The sequence below is a fragment of the Rattus rattus genome, chromosome 5 (assembly GCF_011064425.1).
Source record: "Rattus rattus isolate New Zealand chromosome 5, Rrattus_CSIRO_v1, whole genome shotgun sequence".
In the NCBI taxonomy this organism is placed as follows: Eukaryota; Metazoa; Chordata; class Mammalia; order Rodentia; family Muridae; genus Rattus; species Rattus rattus.
The window spans coordinates 72,964,401-72,986,057 of NC_046158.1; positions in this window are offsets into that span (position 1 = coordinate 72,964,401).

A 21,657-nucleotide genomic window follows, 5' to 3' on the forward strand; every position below is an offset into this window, starting at 1 on the left:
CTAGCAGAAAACCACTGAACTGAGAACAGGACCTCCTTGGGGGGAGAACTAGAGGAAGGAATGAAAGAGTTAAAGGAGTTTGCAATCCCATAAGAACAAGAATGCCAACCAACCAGAGCTTCCGGGAATAAACCACTACCAAAACACTATACATGGACTCCCCCAGGGCTCCAACTGCATATGTAGCCTTGTTGGGACACCCGTGGAAGGAGAAGCCCTTGGTCCTGCCAAGGTTGGACCCCCAGTGCGGGAGAATATGGTGGGGGAGCAGTAAAGGGGATGGATGAGGTGAATACCCATATGGGGGAAGGGGAGGATGGGCGCTTATGAACAGGAAACGGGGAAAGGGAATAACATTAGAAATGTAAGTAAAGAAATATATCTAATAAAAAAGGAAAAAGAAAAAAAAAAGAAAAAAATAGTCCTGAAGTCTCAGATCTTCAAACCTTGGACTTCAGATTGCAGTTACTAAGAATGACTATACCAGAGGCTGTAGCATTATCAAAGGTAGAGTCCATCCATGCATGTATGGCATAGTGGTTATTAGGAGGTAAAACCTTGCTGGAGACAGTAGGTCTCTGTGTATGTGTCTTTGAAGGGTGTGCCTTTTCTTTTGTCACTTTCTGTAAAATCTGCTTTCTAGACACCATGAGAATAACCTTGCTCTTATGTAAGTTTCTATGGTGAGAAAGAATATAGTTGTGATTTGGAAATTGAAAAAGAATATGTATTAGTTACTTTTCCAGTTGCCATGGCAAAATGTCCAGCAATAGCAGCTTAAAGAAATAAGGGTTTATTTGAACCATAATTCAAAAGCACTGTCAATCATGGTGCAGAAAGCATACTATCAGGAGTTTGGGAAGAGCTGGCTGGCCATGGTGCACCTGCAGTCAGGAAGCAGAGAAAAAAATGAATGCTGCTTTCAATATGTTTTTTCCTTCTATTTATACCTGTAGACTACCCCATGGAATGATGTCACTACACCAAAGGTGGCTCGTCTCTGTCCAGTTTAGCCTGGATACAGCCTTATGCATGCACCCAGATGTGAGTTTGCATAGTAATGCAAAATTCTGTTAAGTTTACCACAAAGTATAACTATCATTATACTAGATGCATTCATTGTGTAGAAAAACTATGAGAAGAAAATATGAGGTAAGGTTTGTAGCAGAATTTCAGTGCTGTATCACAGGGTCTGATAGGGTATGTAAAATATTTTTTTATTCTAAGTTCAATGCCAAACTAACAAAGAGTTTAAGTTCTATAAGAAAAACCCTAGAAGCTAGGGACATGGCTTAATAGGTCAAAGTGCTTGACCTATCCACCCGATGATCTCAGCTCTAACCTGGAAACCCATGATAGTCCTAGAACTTGTCCTCTGACCTTATATGTGTGTTGTCATGTGTATGTGTACACATATACTGGTCATTGTTGTTATTATCATGATCATGATCATCATTACTCAAAAATAATCCTATCTGCTAACAAACAAGTGAATTTCAGTCATCAAAAGTTCCCCGTGAAGGATACTTAGGATGATTTTGGTGAAAGATAATGAATACGTAAATGATTATGACAGAGGTATTGGATGAGTATGATAGCATTAGACTAGAGTAGTGAAAGGAGTTTGAGACATTTGGAATCAGAATAAACAGAATTCAAATATTTTATTTGTCAAAGTGGCCTGCCTCCTTGGAGCACATAAAAATCCATGTAAGTCCTTGGAACTTTTCTGTGACTTATACTTGATATGCCATATAAATGCAATTGTCTTTTGCTAAGAACTTTTCTTTGTCTGACTCTATCACATTGAGCTCATACAGAGTCTGGTAAATATTTTGTTTTTATCAAGGTTTTTATTAGAACATGTTATAACTGCCATTTCTTTTCATAAACAGTGTATTAAACCTGAGATGACCATGGTGCTTGACACAAGGTGTACCTTTAGACTCTGTTGATTAGTAAATGGAACCATGTCCTATAAGGTACTGCAGTGGTGGTGGACCACAGTGCTGAATAGTGCCTTGAGCCTAGCAGTGGTCTGAGCATTGCACAAGTACTACCTAAGGTCAAGGACCCTCTGGAGAACTTCCTTTAATTACTCCAAAAACTCTCAAGAAGGATGATCAGAACATCTTAAATGTTAATGATCTGGAAAATGGAAAAGGACTTACAAATTGGAAAATGAAAATAGTCACCTCACATGCTACAAAATTAGTTTAAAAGGCAAGCTAACTGAGGTAGGAAAGCAACTCGGCCCTGGAGAAAAGATTAAATTCACCTGAGAACAGGTCAAGTCCTATTACTTAATCCATTCATTTTGCATAGATTTTTTTTCATTTCCAAAAATTCCACCTTGAATTGACTGATACCTAATTTCACGGCATATTTCATATTAAAGAAAAGTGATGGTGAGGGTGAGGAAAGTTTAAAACTATGGCAGTGTAAGGTTACATAAAACTAATTTCTGATGTAGGTCTTCTCTCTACCTTTTAAGGCTGAAGAAATGGGAGTTTAGGTACCTATTTTTTTCATACATTAAAAGTAACATTCTCCTTTCAGTTGTAATATTCCACAAATTTTATAACATTTGTTGTTAAGTCGTGCATATAACTTCTTCAGTGATGATATGTAAGTAGCAGAGAGCCATAATTCCATCAAAATTCACCTTAATTCCACTGAAAAAATAATTTTTGGATAGATAAATTACATATGATATATAGTTATTGGAATTCTGGAGCGACTTCAGAAATGGACATGTGCCTGCTGAATATTATCTGCTTTGCATAAATTTCTTGAATTTATCAGGGATAAAAAATTTCCCTGGGGATTAGATTTCATATGCAGCTACTTCAGTTGAATACACCAAGGCACAACAATGGTTCCTACAATCGCATTCTTTCTTCAACTCTAGAAACTCTCTGTAGCTAACATTTTACATATACAATGTTGTAAGAACCCTGATCAGTCTTCTATGTATGGTTTAATGGTTACCATTGCTAAATGATGATAGCCAAAAGCCCATGAAGTTAAAAGTAGTTTTCCAAAAGCTTCCAGGAAAATGAAGTAAATGAGTTGCAGACTTTACTCTGAAGATGACCATAAAAGATAATCTCATGCACCAAAATCTTTTAAAGAAGTGTATAAAATGCTAAGTCCATTTTAGTCCAGTAATGCAAAAAAAAAATCACATATTGAGTTATAGTCTCATCAATTGTGAGGAAAGGATGTCTTGTTGAAGTTGTTCTGGACATGCTTCTGTCAGGGATATATATATATATATATATATATATATATATATATATATGTATATATATATATGTATGTATATATATATGTATGTATATATATTTACTAGAATTATCAAATCATTTTCCTTATATATGACTTGGTTAAGTCATATCTCATAATATTCTCTGAATCAACAGCAACAGGATAGATATTACATGCATTATATCAAAGCAAAAAAAAAGACTTTTCTTCTTTTGTTTATGTGTTAAATCAATCTGTCTTTATGCTCTAAGATACCATTTTATGAATAAATGGAATTGGCTAAGGAAATGCTATAAACAATATATTTTAGAATATCAGAAGGTGTAGCGTTTACTCACTTCCAAGTAAGTAAAACCTGAATATTAAATTTAGCATGTATTCAAATAAAGAAACACAGCTAACCTTGTGAAGTTTGGGGAAAGTTTGAAATGAAAGACATCTGCATCAAATCATTGATGGACCAAAATCCAGTTTTGAACAGATTCCTTGTTAGTCACTCATATTCCCTACAATAATGTTTATCATCAATAGTTGAATGAGGGTAAAGTGAAATATGCATGTGTCAGCTGCCATGGTCTTTATGAAATACTTTTCATTGGACCATTCAGCAGCTATGCCTTGGCATAAGTACTGTCTACTCGGAAGGACCTTTCTTCCTATGCATGCTCCATGGAAATGGAATGAAGATTGATTTGTTCTATTCATGTTCTGCCTAGATTAAAACTTACATGGATTTGGTATTTGGGCTAACTAGAGAATGTTATTTCTCCTTAAGTTCTCCAATTGTCATGGCAGGAGTAGAATGTCTTATTCTAAATAATACTGATGTTATAAAAACATCCCAATGAAATGAAACTGTATTACTTATTGGGGATGCTAAGAGGTGCATGCTGACAGGAGACTGATATAGCTGTTTCCTGTAAGGCTCTGCCAGAGCCTGACAAATAGAGAGGTGGATGCTTGCAGACAACCACTGGGCTGAGAACAGGGTCCCCAACAGAGGAGTTAGAGAAAAGACTGAGGTAGCTGAGGGGGTTTTCAACCACATAGGAAGAATAACAATATCAACCAACCAGACATCCCAGAGTGCCCACAGACTAAACCAACAACCAAAGAGTACACATGGACAGACCCATGGCTCCATCCACATATGTAGCAAAGGATGGACTTTTGGGTGGCATCAGTGGGAGGAGAGGCCCTTGGTCCTGTGAAGGCTTTATGCCCCAGTATAGGGGAATACCAGGGCAGGGAGGCAGTAGGGATTGGGTGGGTGGGGGGAGAGCACTCTCAAGGAAGCAGGGGATGGGGGGAAGGAATAGGGAGTTTCCAGAGGGGAAACTGGGAAAGGGGATAATATTTTGAAGTATACATAAAAACTATCTAATAAAAAATGAAAAAAAAACTGCATCACTTATAAAGAAACTGTGCAGTAAGAGATGCTCCAGATGCCCTGACTAGTTACATAACTTGTCCTATATTTTTCCTTTGAAAAGAGGAACTAAGGAAGTCCAAGGGAAAACTAGAATGATGATGCTGTATATACCTACACACAATATTACCTGGTGCTTTGCTTTTGGTGACAGTGAAAGGGGATCTAATGGTCTGAAAGGAGAAGTACACAGTTTAAATAGTTGGAGGAGGAAACATACTGAACTAGCAAATAATTGTAGTGCCTGAAAAAATTAAAGTAGTAGCTTGCTTTTTAAGGCTGTATGAGGAATATATCCAGGAAGATTAAAAGAGTAAGGACATGACTCCAAAGACAAATGCAAGTGAAAGAGAAACAGAGTTTCGGATTTTGATGATAGAAATAAGAACACAGGTTTTTTTCGGGGGGATATTTTATTTATTTACATTTCAAATGTTATTCCCTTTCCCTGTTTCTCCTCCAGAAACTCCCTATCCCATCCAACTTCCTCCTGCTCTATAAGGGTGCTCTCCCACTAACCCACCCACTCCCATCTCCCTTCCCTGACATAGCCATTCCCCTACACTGGGGCATTGGGCCTTCACAGGAGCAAAGGCCTCTCCTCCCCTTGATGCCCCACAAGGCCATCCTCTGCCACATATATGGCTGGAGCCATGGGTCCCTCCATGTGTACTCTTTGGTTGGTGGTTTAGTGCCTGTGAACTCTGGGGATTTTGGTTGGTTGATATTGTTGTTCTTTTTATGGGGCTGCAAATCTCTTATGTTTTCTTTTGGTATTTATCTCTTCCCCTTGCACAAAGGAGCTTTTTTCTTTGTAATTCTGAACAGGGATTCCTTACAAGAGGTTTGGTGGGGGGTTTTGTTTGTTTTACTTTTATCATAATGTGTTTTGTCTCATTGGTGAATTCATAAGAAATTTCCACATCCACACCAAATTGCAAATGAAAAAGACACTACTAGCTTCCACCAGGCCCATCTCTCAAGAATTAGGGACTGAGATGAAAAGGTAGGTTAGTATGTCACATTCTTACTACACAAGCATTAGGACATGGGTTTCATCCCACAACAACCACATGATAAAAAGCCCTAATAAAACCCTTGTGCTGAAGGGTAAAAATAGGGGGATTTCAGAGGCTCAGTGATTGGTCAGTTTAGCCAAAGTAGTGAGCTCCAGATTCAGACACACCGAGTCCTAAAATATATGGTAGAGGGCAATAGACGATATGACCTCATGCTATTTACAGGTTTCTACAAACATATGCAATCAAGTGAGCCTTCATAAACACTTACCCACATGTGTAAAATAAAACACACACAAACAAACACACACACACAAACACACACACACATACACACATACACACACACACACACTACAGCCAAGAGAGAAAGAGAGAGAGAGAGAGAGAGAGAGAGAGAGAGAGAGAGAGAGAGAGAGAGAGAAATTGGGAAAGACAGTAACAAGATATTTCTTCAAAGACAAAGAAAGACTGACAAAATAACCCTACCTCTTGCTACCCATGCTTTCTGAGACTGGCACCCTGATTTGTATAGATGAGGACTTTAAAGTCATACTTGTTCAACATTTGTAGGAAAAATAAAGCATTTTTGAGAATACTTGATTTTCATTAGAAAATAGCAATTAAATCACTTAAGGTGGTAAGATGAGCAAATTGAATCATTAAAGAAGGGCTGTTTCTTCACCACTGGATGCAAGTGCAAACCAGGTTTATGGTTCAGTGTTAGTCTACCATTGCATACGCAAAGTACAACCTACCCTGACTGATATGTCTGAGGACTTAGAACAGCATGCACCTTTGCTTACATATGGTCATGTATGATTCTGTGCCGATAATACAGGTGTAGCTGAGCTTTTCCCTGAAAGAGAAGATTTTTGGCTTGTATGAGGTTCTCAAATGCTAACCATCAGTCTAAAGTGATTCATTTAAATGAGTGATGAATTAGGAAAAGCCAGAGTAAGTCCTAAATATTTTATACACATAGAAAATGAACTGTTTGGTATAACATATCTCAAAACTAATTTTTAGCTATCAGTGTGTACACTATTGTGTACAAAGCCAGTTGAACACTGTTTTGTATACTCCATAGAGTCAAAGAAGTGAATCTTTCAGAGTTGGTTCCCACACTACATTTTAAAAAGTGACACCCTAATTTCGTTTTTCTTTTCTTTTTGAGAAAATATACATTGAAAAGTTGTTTTGTTGTTGTTGTTATTGTTATTGTTGTTTTTGAGATAGGGTCTCAAAATGTAGTTCTGGCTGATTTGGAAGTCATTATGTAGATACATCAGAGATCTGCCTGCCCCTGACTCCTGAGATTAAAAGTATGCACCATGTTTGTGATTTTGTATTTTTCCTGATTGGGATTTACATCACTGAACAGATTCAGGGACACCAGAACTTTTATTTCCTTTTTAATCAGTTTCTTTTTTAAAAATCTACTCATTTATTTTCTGTGTAAGCATGTGTGCCTATGTGTAGGTATGAGTGTGCTGTGACTTATGCTTGGCAGTCAGCGACAACTTATAGATGTCTTTTCTTTCCTTCCTCCCTATGGGTCTTAGAGATTAATTTCAGGTCATCGATTTCTTGGCAAGAACTTTTATCCACTGAGCCGTGTTTCTGACCCTATATGCTGTATAATTTCAATATTTTATAAGTGAGTTATGAAAATGTAAATTGCCGGAGACACCGCCGGAACCTGAAGGAAACAGACCGGATAAACAGTTCTCTGCACCCAAATCCCGTGGGAGGGAGAGCTAAACCTTCAGAGAGGCAGACACGCCTGCGAAACCAGAAGAGACTGCTCTCTGCACACATTACTGAGTCCAGAGGAAAACACCGGAGGCCATCTGGAACCCTGGTGCACGGAGGAGGCCCCTGGAAGAGGCGCGCAGATCTTCCTGGTTGCTGCCACCTCGGGAGAGCCCGTGGGCAGAACCCCATGGCGAACTTGAGCCTCGGGACCACAGGTAAGACTAACTTATCTGCTGCAAGTGACCTGCCTGGTGAACTCAAGGCACAGGTCCACAAGAACAGCTGAAAACCTGTAGAAAGGAAAAACTACAGGCCCGAAAGCAGAACACTCTGTCCCCATAACTGACTGAAAGAGAGGAAAACAGGTCTACAGCACTCCTGACACACAGGCCTATAGGACAGTTTAGCCACTGTCAGAAATAGCAGAACAAAGTAACACTAGAGATAATTTGATGGCGAGAGGCAAGCGCAGGAACCCAAGCAACAGAAACCAAGACTACATGGCACCATCGGAGCCCAATTCTCCCATCAAAACAAACATGGAATATCCAAACACACCAGAAAAGCAAGATCTAGATTCAAAATCATATTTAACCATGATGCTGGAGAACTTCAAGAAAGACATGATGAACTACCTTAGAGAACAAGTAGAAGCCTACAGAGAGGAATCGCAAAAATGCCTGAAAGAATTCCAGGAAAACATAAATAAACAAGTAGAAGCCCATAGAGAGGAGACACAAAAATCCCTGAAAGAATTCCAGGAAAACACAATCAAACAGTGGAAGGAATTAAAAATGGAAATAGAAGCAATCAAGAAAGAACACATGGAAACAACCCTGGATATAGAAAACCAAAAGAAGAGACAAGGAGCTGTAGATACAAGCTTTACCAACAGAATACAAGAGATGGAAGAGAGAATCTCAGGAGCAGAAGATTCCATAGAAATCATTGACTCAACTGTCAAAGATAATGTAAAGCGGAAAAAGCTACTGGTCCAAAACATACAGGAAATCCAGGACTCAATGAGAAGATCAAACCTAAGGATAATAGGTATAGAAGAGAGTGAAGACTCCCAGCTCAAAGGACCAGTACATATCTTCAACAAAATCATAGAAGAAAACTTCCCTAACCTAAAAAAAGAGATACCCATAGGCATACAAGAAGCCTACAGAACTCCAAATAGATTGGACCAGAAAAGAAACACCTCCCGTCACATAATAGTCAAAACACCAAACGCACAAAATAAAGAAAGAATATTAAAAGCAGTAAGGGAAAAAGGTCAAGTAACATATAAAAGCAGACCTATCAGAATCACACCAGACTTTTTCGCCAGAAACTATGAAGGCCAGAAGATCCTGGACTGATGTCATACAGACCCTAAGAGAACACAAATGCCAGCCCAGGCTACTGTATCCTGCAAAACTCTCAATTAATATAGATGGAGAAACCAAGATATTCCATGACAAAACCAAATTTACACAATATCTTTCTACAAATCCAGCGCTACAAAGGATAATAAATGGTAAAGCCCAACATAAGGAGGCAAGCTATACCCAAGAAGAGGCAAGAAACTAATCGTCTTGGCAACAAAACAAAGAGAAGAAAAGCACACAAATATAACACATCCAAGTATGAATATAACAGGAAGCAATAATCACTATTCCTTATATCTCTCAACATCAATGGCCTCAACTCCCCAATAAAAAGACATAGATTAACAAACTGGATATGCAACGAGGACCCTGCATTCTGCTGCCTACAGGAAACACACCTCAGAGACAAAGACAGACACTACCTCAGAGTGAAAGGCTGGAAAACAACTTTCCAGGCAAATGGTCAGAAGAAGCAAGCTGGAGTAGCCATTCTAATATCAAATAAAGTCAATTTTCAACTAAAAGTCATCAAAAAAGATAAGGAAGGACACTTTATATTTATCAAAGGAAAAATCCACCAAGATGAACTCTCAATCCTAAATATCTATGCCCCAAATACAAGGGCACCTACATACGTAAAAGAAACCTTACTAAAGCTCAAAACACACATTGCACCTCACACAATAATAGTAGGAGACTTCAACACCCCACTCTCATCAATGGACAGATCATGGAAACAGAAATTAAACAGAGACGTAGACAGACTAAGAGAAGTCATGAGCCAAATGGACTTAACGGATATTTATAGAACGTTCTACCCTAATGCAAAAGGATATACCTTCTTCTCAGCTCCTCATGGTACTTTCTCCAAATTTGACCATATAATTGGTCAAAAAACGGGCCTCAACAGGTACAGAAAGATAGAAATAATCCCATGCGTGCTATCGGACCACCAAGGCCTAAAGCTGGTCTTCAATAACAATAAAGGAAGAATGCCCACATATACTTGGAAATTGAACAATGCTCTACTCAATGGTAACCTGGTCAAGGAAGAAATAAAGAAAGAAATTAAAAACTTTTTAGAATTTAATGAAAATGAAGGTACAACATACCCAAACTTATGGGACACGATGAAAGCTGTGCTAAGAGGAAAACTCATAGCGCTGAGTGCCTGCAGAAAGAAACAGGAAAGAGCATATGTCAGCAGCTTGACAGCACACCTAAAAGCTCTAGAACAAAAAGAAGCAAATACACCCAGGAGGAGTAGAAGGCAGGAAATAATCAAACTCAGAGCTGAAATCAACCAAGTAGAAACAAAAAGGACCATAGAAAGAATCAACAGAACCAAAAGTTGGTTCTTTGAGAAAATCAACAAGATAGATAAACCCTTAGCCAGACTAATGAGAGGACACAGAGAGTGTGTCCAAATTAACAAAATCAGAAATGAAAAGGGAGACATAACTACAGATTCAGAGGAAATTCAAAAAATCATCAGATCTTACTATAAAAGCCTATACTCAACAAAACTTGAAAATCTGCAGGAAATGGACAATTTCCTAGACAGATACCAGGTACCGAAGTTAAATCAGGAACAGATAAACCAGTTAAACAACCCCATAACTCCTAAGGAAATAGAAGCAGTCATTAAAGGCCTCCCAACCAAAAAGAGCCCAGGTCCAGACGGGTTTAGTGCAGAATTCTATCAGACCTTCATAGAAGACCTCGTACCAATATTATTCAAACTATTCCACAAAATTGAAACAGATGGAGCACTACCGAATTCCTTCTATGAAGCCACAATTACTCTTATACCTAAACCACACAAAGACCCAACAAAGAAAGAGAACTTCAGACCAATTTCCCTTATGAACATCGACGCAAAAATACTCAACAAAATTCTGGCAAACCGAATCCAAGAGCACATCAAAACAATCATCCACCATGATCAAGTAGGCTTCATCCCAGGCATGCAGGGATGGTTTAATATACGGAAAACCATCAACGTGATCCATTATATAAACAAACTGAAAGAACAAAACCACATGATCATTTCATTAGATGCTGAGAAAGCATTTGACAAAATTCAACACCCCTTCATGATAAAAGTCCTGGAAAGAATAGGAATCCAAGGCCCATACCTAAACATAGTAAAAGCCATATACAGCAAACCAGTGGCTAACATTAAACTAAATGGAGAGAAACTTGAAGCAATCCCACTAAAATCAGGGACTAGACAAGGCTGCCCACTCTCTCCCTACTTATTCAATATAGTTCTTGAAGTTCTAGCCAGAGCAATCAGACAACAAAAAAGGAGATCAAGGGGATACAGATCGGAAAAGAAGAAGTCAAAATATCACTATTTGCAGATGATATGATAGTATATTTAAGTGATCCCAAAAGTTCCACCAGAGAACTACTAAAGCTGATAAACAACTTCAGCAAAGTGGCTGGGTATAAAATTAACTCAAATAAATCAGTAGCCTTCCTCTACACAAAAGAGAAACAAGCCGAGAAAAAGAAATTAGGGAAACGACACCCTTCATAATAGACCCAAATAATATAAAGTACCTCGTGTGACTTTAACCAAGCAAGTAAAAGATTTGTACAACAAGAACTTCAAGACTCTGAAGAAAGAAATTGAAGAAGACCTCAGAAGATGGAAAGATCTCCCATGCTCATGGATTGGCAGGATTAATATAGTAAAAATGGCCATTTTACCAAAAGCGATCTACAGATTCAATGCAATCCCCATCAAAATACCAATCCAATTCTTCAAAGAGTTAGACAGAACAATTTGCAAATTCATCTGGAATAACAAAAAAACCCAGGATAGCTAAAACTATCCTCAACAATAAAAGGACTTCAGGGGGAATCGCTATCCCTGAACTCAAGCAGTATTACAGAGCAATAGTGATAAAAACTGCATGGTATTGGTACAGAGACAGACAGATAGACCAATGGAATAGAATTGAAGACCCAGAAATGAACCCACACACCTATGGTCACTTGATTTTTGACAAAGGAGCCCAAACCATCCAATGGAAAAAAGATAGCATTTTCAGCAAATGGTGCTGGTTCAACTGGAGGTCAACATGTAGAAGAATGCAGATTGATCCATGCTTATCACCCTGTACAAAGCTTAAGTCCAAGTGGATCAAGGACCTCCACATCAAACCAGACACACTCAAACTAATAGAAGAAAAACTAGGGAAGCATCTGGAACACATGGGCACTGGAAAAAATTTCCTGAACAAAACACCAATGGCTTATGCTCTAAGATCAAGAATCGACAAATGGGATCTCATAAAACTGCAAAGCTTCTGTAAGGCAAAGGACACTGTGGTCAGGACAAAACGGCAACCAACAGATTGGGAAAAGATCTTTACCAATCCTACAACAGATAGAGGCCTTATATCCAAAATATACAAAGAACTCAAAAAGTTAGACCGCAGGGAGACAAATAACCCTATTAAAAAATGGGGTTCAGAGCTAAACAAAGAATTCACAGCTGAGGAATGCCGAATGGCTGAGAAACACCTAAAGAAATGTTCAACATCTTTAGTCATCAGGGAAATGCAAATCAAAACAACCCTGAGATTTCACCTCACACCAGTGAGAATGGCTAAGATCAAAAACTCAGGTGACAGCAAATGCTGGCGAGGATGCGGAGAAAGAGGAACACTCCTCCATTGTTGGTGGGGTTGCAGACTGGTACAACCATTCTGGAAATCAGTCTGGAGGTTTCTCAGAAAATTGGACATTGAATTGCCTGAGGATCCAGCTATACCTCTCTTGGGCATATACCCAAAAGATGCCCCAACATATAAAAAAAAGACACGTGCTCCACTATGTTCATCGCAGCCTTATTTATAATAGCCAGAAGCTGGAAAGAACCCAGATGCCCTTCAACAGAGGAATGGATACAGAAAATGTGGTACATCTACACAATGGAATATTACTCAGCTATCAAAAACAACGAGTTTATGAAATTTGTAGGCAAATGGTTGGAACTGGAAAATATCATCCTGAGTGAGCTAACCCAATCACAGAAAGACATAAATGGTATGCACTCACTGATAAGTGGCTATTAGCCCAAATGCTTGAATTACCCTAGTTGCCTAGAACAAATGAAACTCAAGACGGATGATCAAAATGTGAAGGCTTCACTCCTTCTTTAAAAGGGGAACAAGAATACCCTTGGCAGGGAAGAGAGAGGCAAAGATTAAAACAGAGACTGAAGGAACACCCATTCAGAGCCTGCCCCACATGTGGCCCATACACATAGAGCCACCCAATTAGACAAGATGGATGAAGCAAAGAAGTGCAGACCGACAGGAGCCGGATGTAGTTCGATCCTGAGAGACACAGCCAGAATACAGCAAATACAGAGGCGAATGCCAGCAGCAAACCACTGAACTGAGAACGGGACCCCCATTGGAGGAATCAGAGAATGAACTGGAAGAGCTTGAAGGGGCTTGAGACCCCATATGTACAACAATGCCAAGCAACCAGAGCTTCCAGGGACTAAGCCACTACCTAAAGACTATACATGGACTGACCCTGGACTCTGACCTCGTAGGTAGCAATGAATATCCTAGTAAGATCACCAGTGGAAGGGGAAGCCCTTGGTCCTGCTAAGACTGAATCCCCAGTGAAGGTGATTGTTGGGGGGAGGGTGGTAATAAGGGGAGGATGGGGAGGGGGAACACCCATAAGGAAGGGGGGGAGGGAAGGGGATGTTTGCCCGGAAACCGGGAAAGGGAATAACACTCGAAATGTACATAAGAAATACTCAAGTTAATAAAAAAAAAATAAAATGTAAATAAAAAATCCAATAAAAGAAAAAGAAAAAAAAAAGAAAATGTAAATTGCCATGGGACTTTTTTTTCCTTTTGAGACAAGCTTTTCCTATGATGCTCAGTCTATCTAGTATTCACAGTTATCCTACCCTAGACTCCGCAGTGATGCGTCTATTGGCACACACTGCCATACTCAGCTCTTCAGATGTGTAACTTTGTGCTTGCTTATGTTGATCTAATGCTGTTGGCACTGGCTGAGACACATAGATTTGGGACATAATCTTGGCTCTTACCTATGTGCTAGGCAGTCTTAGGCAAGTACCCAAACTACTTACTGTTTCAATTCTATAATCTGGCAATTATAATTAAAATGAAGGCAATTATGATGATGATAACAGTAATGATGAGGAGGATAATAAAAACAATAATAGAGATAATATGCACCCACGGGGCCGGCCACAGTGATCCTGAATGAACAAGAGCTTCTGAAAGGCCATTCTTCTAATGCTCTTAGTCCATTCCTGATAACCTTCCTCCAACTGAAGAGCTATTAAACATAAATACATAAATATGGTTCTATTAGTTTTAATGGGGAAGTTATGATGCTTTGCATTCTAATGTAAGGAAAACAGCTTGAAAAGGTAGGAAAACCCATTAATTGTATAATGAAAAGAGGTTACATAAGACCTAAGCCACACTTAGAAAGTAGATTAGCATGGGTTGTATGTAAAATTTGCTGTAACAAAGGTTAACTATTAACTGAAAGTTCAAGTTAATAAAGGTGTAGAGAAGTACTCTTTGGAGGGGGCTTCTGGTGATTTTTGACCCTAAACTACACTTAATTTATTCGTTACATAGGAACCCTTCTCATATTTAAAGAAAACCCCCTTTTCATTTTCTCCAAAGAGCAGATATAGAAATTCTTGAAACTCTATTCTCTTTATAACCAGTTCTTTTTCTCCTTTATTATGTGCACTTGAACCTAGCCAGTTTGCCTAGAAACAAATTTTAGAGTTTGATTGATTTGTCAAAATATGAGCTACATCATTAAAATAAGAAAGTTGGTTACCCCTCTACTAATCTCTAGTTTTGTTAATCTAGTGGTCTTAATACACACATGGATAGCATGTGTGGACCAAACTGGCCTCTTAGATAGGGCTGTCTTACTATCTCTCTCAGCACCTATATTTAAAGCAAAAATATTTTAATTCCAAATACAACTCTAATTTATTCTTTTTGAGAGTCTCTAAATGAGAACTTTAGTGTTAAGTAAATTGGTGAATATGTCTTAGCCTGAAGCTACTGTGTTGAAATATTACCTTCATATTGTATTTATTCAATGTGTTTTTGGGAGGAAAAATTCCTTATACTAAAACCAAGAGATGACTTTAAAACAAACAAACAAACAAACAAACAAACAAAAATCCCCAGGCTTTCTTGGAGAGAGCTTACTCTTTACCTGAATAGCTGTTCCGTGTGGAGAACCTGCACTTAGCTGACTTGTGGATGCCAGAGTTAGCGTCTCCCCCCGCCCCTTTCTTTCTTTGCATATTCTTTCAATCTTGCCACACACTGAAAGCTTCAACATCACAGAACACCTCAACATTGGCCCCACAATTGCTGCAAACTGCCAGGCAACTTTGAAGAACACGAAAACAGTTTCTTCCTCCATCACTGTGGAACCTCAACCTCACTTTAAATCTACCTGTAGGACACATATTGCTGTTTCTGGAAGACTAAAGTAGTCCCTAGGCTAGCTTTGTTGCTTTCTGCTGTCTCAGTGAAACAGTGATGAAATGTATTGTTTTCTAGAAGTAGCCTAGAAAATGGGCCATTGGGGTTATAACTACCCACTTCCGGTAGCAATGCCTTGTTGGCCCTGCATCACCATATTTACCTCCGTGTGGCTTTATTTCCAGAAAGTACATAAGGTAGTGACAGGTGTGTGATCCAGACAAAAAGTTTTTTTCACACTGGGATTCCCAGTCTTCAAAAGTCAGTGAGGGCTGGTGAGATGATACGATGGATAATGGTGCTTGCCTCCCAAGTCTGATGACCTGAGCTTAATACCCAGATCTCTTGGTGAAGGATAATCGACTTCTAAAAGTTGTCTGTAGCCCTCCACATGCACACTGTGACATGAGTTGCCTATACTCATGCGCACAAAATAATATCAGCTAAAACATTAAAAACTAAAATAGTAAGTTTAACTTATCTGAGTTTCTGATACTCTATTGGTATCTCACTGTGTCCCACATTTAGCATGCTTTTATCAAAGATGAGTGTATTCAACTAAGGGTCCTGTATTTTTTTTAATCAGTCATAAATATAGCCTCATCTGTCTCCAGCAGTGGCTAGCTCACTGCTACTCTTCTGTTGGAAGCTGTAAGTTAGGCATTTGCAAACTGCAAGGGGCCCATTAATTGAATATATTGTAGCTATATATGTAGATTTTAGAGTATAGATTAAGGGATTATCCTTAAATAAGAGTCCCAGTGATTATATATAAAATACTATTATGTCTATCATTACAGGGATGTCTAAATAAAAGCTCATGGTATCTGCTATAATAATTGTCACCTATACCTTTGTTGGACAACTTATATGAGCACCATCCATCAGGTATTGTGCCAGGGAATTTTTATGAACTGACTAATTTTCTCACTCTAACGTAGAACAGAGTTGTGGTCATGGATAAGATAAACCTTAAACTAAAATCTTTCTTTGATTTTAATGCATATAAGCACATGTCCAGTTTTAGTTATAGATGTATTTTTTTTCCCCAGAAAAGATTGGTAGGCTAAGAGGGTCAACTAATTTTCCCACCATTGGCAATCACATTCTCGTCTATTTCAAATTATGTCATTTCGTAAATTTAAAAACAAAGACATGAAAGTGGGAAGGGGCCCTGGTGGGAGGATGGGGTTTGGTGGAGGTGGTAGAAGGATAAGAGACTAGAGGGATGAGTCTCACAAGAATATTATATACAGTATGAAATTGTCAGATCATAAATCCACAAAATTAAGAAAAATAAAAGATAATTAAAGAGCTTGCTGCCCTTGAAGAGGACTGCAATTTGCTTAGCAGTACCTATGTCATGAGATTCACAATGCCTGTTGTTCTGCCCTAAGGGAATATGAGACTTTCTTCCTGCTTGCGCATGTGCATGAGTGTGCACGCTTGTGTGTGCGTACACACACACACACACACACACACACACACACACACACGTGCACAAGGGCGCATGAACAATTAAAAAGATAAATGTGGAAACTAGGGAAATGTTTGGTAGGGAGACTATTTAAAAAAATGGATTTTTTAATTTGCATTTCAAATGTTATCCCCTTTCCTGGTTTCCAGTCCGTAAACCCCTCTCTCCTGCCTTCTCCTCCTTCTTCTATGAGGGTGTTCCCCCAACCATCCACCCATCCCTTCTGGCCTCTGCCCGCCCTGATATTCCCTTACACTGGGCAGGTGGGGGTGGTCAAGCCTTGGCAGGACCAAGGGCTTCTCCTCCCACTGTTGCCCAACAAGGCCATTTTCTGCTAATGTGGAAATTAAGGAATTGCTTGGTAGGGAGACTCTTCTTTTTTTCCTCCATCTTTATTAAATTGGGTATTTCTTATTTACATTTCAAATGTTATTCCCTTTCCGGGATTCCAGGCCAACATCCCCTTAACCCCTCCACCTCCCCTTCTATATGGGTGTTCTCCTCTCCATCCTCCCCCCATTTCCGCCCTCCCCCAACAATCCCATTCACTTGGGGGGTACAGTCTTGGCAGGACCAAGGGTTTTCCCTTCCATTGGTATCCTTAATAGGCTATTCATTGCTACCTATGCAGTTGGAGCCCAGGGTCAGTTCATGTATATATAGTCTTTGGGTGGTGGCTTAGTCCCTGGAAGCTTTGGTTGGTTGGCATTGTTGTTCATATGGGGTCTTGAGCCACTTCAAGATCTTCCAGTCCTTTCTCTGATTCCTTCAATGGGGCTCCCGTTCTCAGTTCAGTGGCTTGCTGCTGGCATTTGCCTATGTATTTGCCATATTCTGGCCGTGTCTCTCAGGAGAGATCTACATCCAGTTCCTATCAGCTTGCACTTCTTTCCTTCATCCACCTTATCTAGTTTGGTGGCTGTATATGTATCGGCCACACGTAGGGCAGGCTCTGAATGGGTGTTCCTTCAGCCTCTGTTCTAAACTTTGCCTCCTTATTCCCTCCCAAGGGTATTCTTGTTCCCCTTTTAAAGGAGTGAAGCATCCACATTTTGGTCATCCTTCTTGAGTTTCATGTGTCCTATGCATCTTGGGTAATTAGAGCATTTGGGCTAATATCCACTTATCAATGAGTGCATACCATGTATGTTCTTCTGTGATTGGGTTACCTCACTCGGGATGATATTTTCCAGTTCTATCCATTTGCCTATGAATTTCATGAAGTCATTGTTTTTGATAGCTGAGTAGTACTCCATTGTGTAGATGTACCACATTTTCTGTATCCATTCTTCTGTTGAAGGGCATCTGGGTTCTTTCCAGCTTCTGGCTATTATAAATAAGGCTGCTATGAACATAGTGGAGCACGTGTCTTTTTTATATGTTGGGGCATCTTTTGGGTATATGCACAAGAGAGGTATAGCTGGGTCCTCAGGTAGTGCAATGTCCAGTTTTCTGAGGAACCTGTCGGGAGGGAGACTCTTTTAATCTTCCTTCATCCTCCTGACTCTTTTCACAGACAAATTGCACACCCTCAGTAACTCATGGCCCTTCCTCATATCCAAATATTTTTAGAACAAATATGAATAATAGTTTTCAAAACATGATGATGCTCATTTATCCCTCAACTTTGATTGTAGAAGTTTCGCCCCAAACATCAATGAGCTAAAAATTTAGAGTATTTTAAACATTCATTTTTTTATCAATAATGTTTTTCTTGAACTTGCATGTGGTTAAACATAGACATACAAGGTGGGAGGTGACAAAGGAAATCTCTTCCTGAAATCTCAAGAACATATGGAGGGAACAAGTACACAAAGGCTGGATTTTGTCCATTTGTTGGTAATTTGCAGGCATTATGCTTTTGTTTTTTGTTTTGTTCTTTCTTTTTCTTTTCTCTCCTAGGAAGCTTAAAGTCAAGTGTACATGTCATCTTTGTTTACTCCTGTTTGTTTCCTAGTTTGTCTTCTGGTGCTTTTCAGGAGCTCCTTCTGCAGAAGATTCTCGGCTCTGACTTACCTTTACAAATACTGTGATAACTTTCTTGAATAAAAATTTCTCTGTAGAATTTTCAGTTCTATGAACACAGTACAAAATTCTGTAGCAGGATTCAAGTTTTGCATTTTGACTCATGTTTATGTATAGGGGTATTAATTATAAAATAATGTCTTAAACTGGTGTTATTCATAGCACAAGTTGTGCAGATTAATCCATGGAGTTTTGAGAAGAATTCAGTATAAGAATTCTCATGCATCCACTCTCCATTCTATATTTATACTACATTTTATATTTCTGGTTAGTTTAACTCATGACTGTAAGGAATTGGGATAGCTATCTTAACTTTAACATATTTGTCAAATATTCTTCTTTGTGGGTTGGATAAAAAGTCAGTTTTTAATCCAAGAAGTTCAAGATTTTCTAAGTATTCCTAATTAAGATTTAAAATGGAATGAAGCACACAAAGCATAGATTTGGGGAGACAATATATTAATTTCCAAGTAAATTGAATTGGGGGAGGGCCATAATATTTATTAATTTTGATCAATAATAGAGGGCATAATTAGTAACAGTTTGAGGTCAACAACTCAAGAAGTAGAGTCAGTCTGTCAGGCCATCAACAAATATGTGGGTAAAGGTATATATAATTCATATATACCATTCTTTCTTGTTAGCTTCTTTGGGTATGTAGAGTATAGCATGGGCAGCCTGTATTTTATGACTAATATCCACTTACAAGTGTGTACATACCATGTATGTCCTTTTGTGGCTGGCTTATTATATATACATATATATGTGTATATATATATACATATATATATAATATTTTCAGAGAAATAGAAGCAAGTTATCACTAAATAAAATGAACTAGTCCAAGTAGACAAACATCATGTTTTCTTACATATGTAGAACCTAAATTTACATATAAATGTACTATGTTTGTGATCATGAAGTTAGGCTAAATGGGGCATGAGGTGAATGTGAGGAAAGCAAAGGTCAGTGATATTTATTTGTGAAAATGTCACAGTGAAGCCTGTTGGTTTTTCTGCCTACGAAGAAATAAACAAATAATAACAACCAAAGCTAAACTAAACCAAACCAAACCATTTATCATTTATCATTTGAGGATGTTGCACAGAATACTGAAAGAATAAATACAATAACAAATGCAGATTAAACTAAGGATAAATGAATAAAATGCACTTGTTTGTGGATACATGTTTGCATATTTCTCTATAAAAGTATAGAGATACTTAATTAATGACAACTCATTGATCATTCTTCCACTATCAAAACATACCTTGAATGCAAATGCGAACACAAAATACTGTCTCAAAGTATTGTGATTCAATCAGTTCCATACCATTGAAAGTAATAAAGAAATAACTGGATAAAGAAAGCAAAGTGTTTAGTCCTCCTCTTCCTCCCCCACCCCACCGACAACCTCAAGCATCCCAAAAGTGACGATTGGCAGCAGCCATCAGCAAACCTCATGATTAAGTACTTGATTGAAGGTACACATTAAAATAAATTTCTTCTTGAAAGACATGTTTTACATGGTTACTTGTGATGTCTTTGTCTTAGTTAAGATTTCTATTGCTGCAATGAAATGTCATGACCAAAAAAGTAAGTTGGGGAGGAAAGGGCTTACTTGGCCTATACTTCAATATTGCTGTTCATCACTAAAGGAAGTCAGGACTAGAATTCAAACAGGTCAGGAACATGGTGGCAGGGATGAAGTGGAAACTTAAGGGTTCTTTGGAAAATCAATTGTCTTGGGGAGTGTTTTGCTGGGGCAAACAAGTGAAGGAGTGTTTAGCTGAAGTGGGCACACGTGAAAGACTAAGGCAGACTTGTGAAGGAACATTTCACTGAAGTTGGCACAGGAGAAAGGATGCTCCAATAAAGCAAGCATGTGCCAGGATAGGTGATGAAGGACTCTTTGCTAACAATACACATGTATTTGTCTTCCTTATATCATGTAGTTGAGCTGCATTTTTGGGACTCTGTAGAAACACACCAAAAATCTCCTAGTGGTGTGCTTCGGTTTCTTGATGCTTCTGCAGATTCAAGCTGATTAGCAGAGTGATATCAGCTGAGGCAGAAGCATGAACTGCTAAAGCAAGACCTGTGGAGGACACACGATGTTTGGAAAGAGCAGAAAAAAAGAACTCAAAGGACAGTGACAGAGGCTGAGCCAGGCTTGCTTAAAGAGCTAGCTGTGCAAAGCTTGTTGATCTCTTCATGCATGTGGAGGCTGAAGCTGTCTCTGCTAGGTAGTGCCACCGCTGCTGATTAGTGTTTGCTAACCCAACTAGTGGAAATCAAGCTGCCACTGCTAACCTTTGAACTGAACTCCAAATTTCCAGACAACACAGACGGGTTGCTCCAAAGAACCTTTCTAAACAGGTCCTCTTTTCCATTACCTCTGGTGGGTGGTGGGCTACTAGGAAAGGTAAAGCATTTAAAAATCATCATTAAAGTAGGCTTTGAAAAAAATTAAACTTAGAAGGGGATGGTGCAGAAGTCATGGAGTGGTGCTGCTTACTGACTTGCTCAGCCTGTTTTCTTTTAGAACCCAGAATCACAAGCCAGACATTGCACCACCATGAGCTGGGTCTTCCCCTATCAATCATAAAGTAAGAAAATGCTTTACAGCAGGATCTTTTATTATTGTTATTTACTTATTCACCGTACATCTTGCTCACTGTCCCCCCTTTCTGGATACCCCTCTCATAATTCTCCCCCTCCATCTTTTCCCCTCTGAGCAGATGGCAGCCCCCCTGGGTATCCCTCCGCCATG